Genomic DNA, 6,071 nt, shown 5'->3' with positions numbered 1-6,071 from the left:
GCGACGCACACACCATCCACCTATCCACCTTTCATCTGTTTTCTACCTGCCACAAGAAATCTGATGAAGAAAGACAAAGAATGCGCTTTTATTCCTAATGATAGTTGCTAAATGAAGCCATTGGAGGGCAGCATTTGATTAAATTATGTCTAACATAAACTCTGCTGGATTTGGATTCAGTATCTGATTGTTTGTGTTATTTAACATAGGGGTTTAACGGTATACAAAATTCACCGTTCGGTCTTTAGTTAAGTCAGGGTTCGGTTCAATTTTGGTACAGTTAGGGGGAAGAAATGCAAAAATTGTATAAATAAATAAAATTTCTTGTCCATTTTTATCAACATTTGTGAACATCTTGCATTTTAAAAGCAATTTTTAAAAAAAATTGCTGCTTTGTTTATATAGAAAATATAAAAATAATACTGAAAAACTGAACTGAAAGTCTGTCATAAAAACGTTGCAGATGACGGGAAGTGGCAGCGATTTTGCACATGTGCAGAACAAATTGTATTTCCGGGAATGATCGAAGTAGTTTCTTTATTTCGTTTTTTCTGCGCTTAAAGTGCGAGGCAGAGAATAAACAAACTTGTGGTCCGACACTTAATATGTTCATGAGTAAACTGACAGTAAAATGATTTCAGTTCAATACACTTGCACCAAACCGAAAGCCATGTACCGAAAAGATTCGGTACGAATGCGTGTACCGTTACACCCCTAATAGCTGTACATAATGAACACAACTCTACTCAAGGTACCTCAAATGTAGTTTAGCTTTTTGAACCGTTCTGCTTATTAAAAAAACAGCCAACAACCATTTTAAAATCATCTCCGTTCTCGGCATGGCTTCAAGACGTGGAGGAAAGTATAGTTAATTACGTATTTTAATTGTATTATAAGAAATTAGGTTAGTGCCACAGGCTTTCGTTTGATATGAGTGTGTAATTAAATCTTGTGATTATTGTGCTGGGGAAAATAAATTATGCACACACGTTATTCCACGTCCACGCGAACACATGAAGAAAGAAAAATACTGATGCATACTGAGAGAAAATGTGAAAACACTGATGTATTGTGGTTTTGAACGGTTCTCTCGTTGCCACCTTGTGGTGAGAAGCAGAAAGGACCAGAAAGAGAACAAAGAGGAGGACTACAGAGCTGATGAGAGCTGAGAAGAGGATAAAATCAGGAATGTTTGGTGAGCATTTCATGACATCTACACATGGCAAATCAAAGGAACAAACTGTCTTTGCCTCTGGGGGTGTTTATTTCTTTATTATTGGCAATAGGTTAGGTAACTGTTAAGTGTCGATACAAATCTCTTTTTACTGATCAGTTGTTTCCTACATTGGAACACTTCTATTCTGATGGGCATGGTCTCTTTAATGATGACTCCACCCCATTTGCAGAACTCGAGACCTTACTGAAGGGTTTAATAAAAGTGAAAATCTTGCGATGATACAGTATGCTGTGGTTCCAACTGCTTTGTTTTTGTTACGGGACATGGTAGCTCAGTGGTTAAGGCTCTGATTGAAGGGTTGGGGGTTCAAGCCCAGGCATCACCAAGCTGCCACTCTTGGGCCCTTTAGCAAGGCCCTTAACCCTCTGTGCTCCTGGGGCGCTGTAACATGTCTGACCCCAGCTTCCTAACATTGCTGCGATATGCGAAGACATTTTTTTTTACTGTGCTCTAAAGTACATAACAAGTATTAAGCTTCTTTCTTTCTTTTTCTTTCTTCTCTCTCTCGCTCTCTCTCCCTCTCTCTCTCTCTCTCTCTCTCTCTCGCTCTCTCTCTCGCTCTCTCTCTCGCTCTCTCTCCCTCTCTCTCTTTCTCTCTCTCTCTCTCTCTCTCTCTCTCTCTCTCTTGCTCTCTCTCTCCTCTCTCTTTCTTGCTTTGTTTCTTTCTTTTGACAGAACCAACTGAAACTCAATACCAACTTTGCCTCACGTCTCTCTCAGACTAAAGCTTTCTTGTTTAGATGGAATGGCTGTAGTTTTGAGTTTATTGATTGAGTTTAACTCCTGCCTCTCTTTTATAGGAGGAACATGTCGAAACATTCATGGCCATCAACTACAGCTGTGCTACTCAGAGATAAGGGTCAAAAATAGAGTTCTCCTGAAATAGTACACACACACACACACACACACACACACACACACACACACACACACACACACAGTAGTTCTACAGACAACATATACAACACACTCTTACATGCTGCTGTATAACACAACACATACAGCATTTACACGTTACATATACAACACACACCCATATATCATTTAAACACAACATACAATACACACATGTACAGCAAGTAAACACACCATATACACACAACACATGCATAAATACAGCAAATACACAACTTAAAGAGAAAACACATGCACACATATAGATTTATATATATATACATACATACACACAACACATCCTTATAGCAAATACACAAACATACATGCAACAAAAGCACATATAATCTAGACTGCACACAGTGAGTGAGGAATGCAGCAGTTACTGTACACCAGCACTTATTGAGAAGTCTAGCAGCAGCAGCACATAAACTTTTCTTTCATTCTTTTTCTTTAGGTTTTCTTTTCTCCTTCTCTCCTTCTCTTTTCGCTAGCGTTCCGATCTGGATTGTTGTGTAATGTGTGTTTAAGAGAATACTGAATATATGGAGCATGTTTAAAAACAGATGAAGTGCTGGTGCTTTTTTTCTTGTCAGTATTCAGTGATGGAGTATCAGTGATCAGTGCAGAGAGAAAGTGAAGTTGGGCTCGGTTCTGGCAGATTACACAGAATATTTGATATACAGCTCATCTTGTGCTCATGAGAGCTCTGTAACTCTAAAAATACATCCATCAAAGAGAAGAGAGAAATGAAAATGGGGTAAGCTTTGATCAGGACTTTCTAAAAGAGAGAGAGAGAGAGAGAGATAGAGAGAGAGAGAGAGAGAGAGAGAGAAACAGTTTTCCATCACTTCCTCTCCACATTTTGACACAACGATGTCCCTTTGTTTCTGCCTGTGTGTGTATTTTCCATCAGTCCACCTTATACATTCACAGTCTTTTGTCTTTTTAACCCTCTTCGTCTTTGTCCCTCCTTCGCTTACCTTTCCACCTCCACTCACTGTTTGTAATGCTATACAGCAATGCAATCTATATGTCCTGTCCTTTTCCCCTCCTCCTCCTTCATTTCCTTCTCCTTTACCTGCCCTCATTTTTTTTTCCAGCCTCGCTCTGCTGGTCTCTTTTGTTGTCCAGCACTACACTACAACCGCTTAAGGACCTTATCTCACACTAATGGCACTCATCTTGCATATCTACAGAACGATCCGTTGTTGTTCTATGCAGCGAATGAATGGCTTATTGCTTCATCCAATTACCTTAACACACAGCAGACGCCTCGAAGAAAGAAATGTATACAGTAGGAAGCTCATCATGGCTGCCTCATTTCCTGTACTGGATCATTAGGACCTGAAAAGCTTTAGTGTTTATCAGCTATAAGAAACACAAACCTGTACCTGCCTTCCAATACAATAGCACTTACCTGAGCTCTGATTATACAACCCTCATGCTTGTGCATTAAAGCTTATATTTATAGTAACGTATGCATTATTTTATAGTAATTCTGTTCTCAAGGGGAGGTGGTTGCCTAGTGGTTTAGGCATTTGTCTTTGGATCTGGGGGTTGTGGGCTCTTGGGCCGTTGAGCAAGAGCTCTTGGGTTCTCAGTTGTGGGAATAGGGAGAACGTTCTTCACCATGGACGGTCCCAAGCCTGACTGCGAAAGAAGAAGGGAGGGTGTTGAGTTAGTAACCAGACCCCCTAACAAAAACTGCTACGGAAATGGCAAGTAAGCCATCAGGCCCTTGCCACCCAAAAGAAAAAATAGTTAGTTCTCAAATCTAAATGGACAGACGTTCTAATAAAAGAAGTTGTAACAGTAGGCAGGGCCTTTTGTCACATGTTCATTAGAAAAAAATTTTGCCTATCACATTAGAAAGCTGAGGTGTGAGTGCAGGGTCTGCCTGCGACCTTTTAATCAGCAACCTAGAGCCTTAACCATTGAATTACCACATTCCCCAGCTAAGCTTATTTTTTGCTCATCAAATATTTCTCTTTTATTTATTTATTTATTTTCAATACTCACTTGCCATTTCCTATCCACCAGCCAGCTCTCCACCTCAGATACCTCTCTAATCTGCACCATGTTGTATCACAGAGCAGCATAACACACAGAGCTCAAACATGAGCTCTCAGAAGCCCATGATTTGTTAGTGTCACTCTGATTGACAGGGATTAGAGCTTTAAACTCTCGCTTCCTCGCTGAGGACACGGACAATTCACACTCTCTTTTGGACTCCTGGGAGGAATATATAGCAGCTCTAATATAAGTGATAACTAACATAATTTAACGTACTGTAATTTTCGGACTATTAAGCGCACCTAAATATAAGCCGCACCCACTAAGTTTTACAAATATTTTTTATTTTTTTACATAAATAAGCCGCACTCTACACTGAAACTAATGAACTTTACACAGGCTTTACCGAAAGACTGTTTCGTGTCTGTTACACGGTGTAACGGGTGAAATATGTTGTGGCTCCTTTAGGAGCATAGCGGTATTTTGGGAATAGCCTGCCGCCGCATTTTTCCGCTATTACTGCATGTGTGCAAGACCGAGGAATATGTCCTTATTATTTTCTGATGCTCATTTCTAAGTTTCTTTGACTAACCCGTAACGCTGTTGGCAAGAAAAATAAAAAAGCACGAGTTTTGGAAACATGTCTGTGCTTATATGATTTCTGTTGCATCTGGAGTTAGTGAGCTCTCCCTTCACCCAGACTCAACGCGCTACAACGACTTGTATCTAAACAGTAGCCGACCAAGAAAGTCATTGTTCACTGTCTTCCTCCTTCCTTTCACAACTATTTCTCTCAGGAGTTTTTCTTTTGGCATCGTCGTGTTTTTAATAATCACCATCAGTGAATCTTTTCTCCCGATGCCGTGCAGCTCAGAACACAGGTGAAGTGCGTTTTTTCATGCCCGGTTGGCAATTTCATTGGTCTAATATTATGGAGTCCACAAATTAGCCGCTTCGTTGTTAAGCCACGGGGGTTCAAAGCGTCGGAAAAAGTAACGGCTTATAGTCCGGAAAATACGGTAATAGTTAAAAAGCATGATTTTCATAAAAAATGTTGTAATCAATAGTAAACATTTTTATACACAAAAAGGAGCTGTTGAGTGTGTAACAGTACCTGTTTTGTGTTGACATGGCATTGTCTCATCCACTTCATACTCCAGTTTTAATTTCACTCTGGTCAGAACAGTTGCTTCAGCGTCTACAGGATGGTACTAGACCAAGGCCCAGTTTTCTGTGACTTGAAAAACGTATCCGGCCCATAAAACATTTCACGCATGTAGCTCAGAAATCGTCCTATGTCACATTTTCCTTTTTTTCCAGATCTCCTATTTATCACTGTTCTGTCCTGGCACAACGCTGCCTTCTCCGCTAGTTCAATGGAAACATTAAATGACTTTTTACACTGACTGTTTACACTGGCTGTGTTCAACAGCTTGACTACATGTAAACTAATTTATTAAGCACTGTAAGAGCACCGCGACAACACACTTGACTTATGCGGTGTCCACTACACGTTTACAGGTCACACAGAGAGACTTTTGGACTGAGTAAGTTTTCAGCTTTGTTATAATTACAGAATTTACACCCATTTTCGCAACAAAAGTTACTTATACATAGAGGTCTCATAATATCTTATATTGCTTTAAGCTTGTGAGCTTTGGTTCACATTATTGTTCATATCATGTAGTCACTAGCATGTGCAATATTGCCTTTTGTCCTGTGGTCACGGTTTTGCATTGAGTAAAAGACAGGAGGTGGAGCTGGAGGTAGCAGAGCTGAAGATGTTGAGGTTTTCGTTGGGAGTGACGACGATGGACAGGATTAGAAACAAGTTTATTAGAGGGACAGCGTATGTAGGACGTAGGACATAAGACGTATCCTACATACGGAGGAAGGGAGTTCTGAGGGAGGTGTGATTCATATG

General features: G+C 40.1%; 1 long non-coding RNA gene across 1 annotated transcript in view; it reads left to right on the top strand.

Annotated features, from left to right (window-relative positions):
• The first annotated feature begins 1,003 nt into the window (after window positions 1-1,003).
• Window positions 1,004-6,071, top strand: part of LOC310740832 — a 20,185-nt gene continuing 15,117 nt past the window's right edge. Inside the window, exons 1-2 of the long non-coding RNA XR_014537762.1 lie at window positions 1,004-1,195; window positions 2,038-2,122. This is a non-coding gene — a long non-coding RNA (uncharacterized lncRNA). The remainder of the gene's footprint in view (window positions 1,196-2,037; window positions 2,123-6,071) is intronic.

This window comes from Silurus aristotelis (assembly GCF_946808225.1).
Source record: "Silurus aristotelis genome assembly, chromosome: 2".
Classification (NCBI taxonomy): Eukaryota; Metazoa; Chordata; class Actinopteri; order Siluriformes; family Siluridae; genus Silurus; species Silurus aristotelis.
The sequence above is the reverse complement of the archived record's forward strand: the minus strand, read 5'-3'. Positions and strand labels throughout refer to the sequence as shown.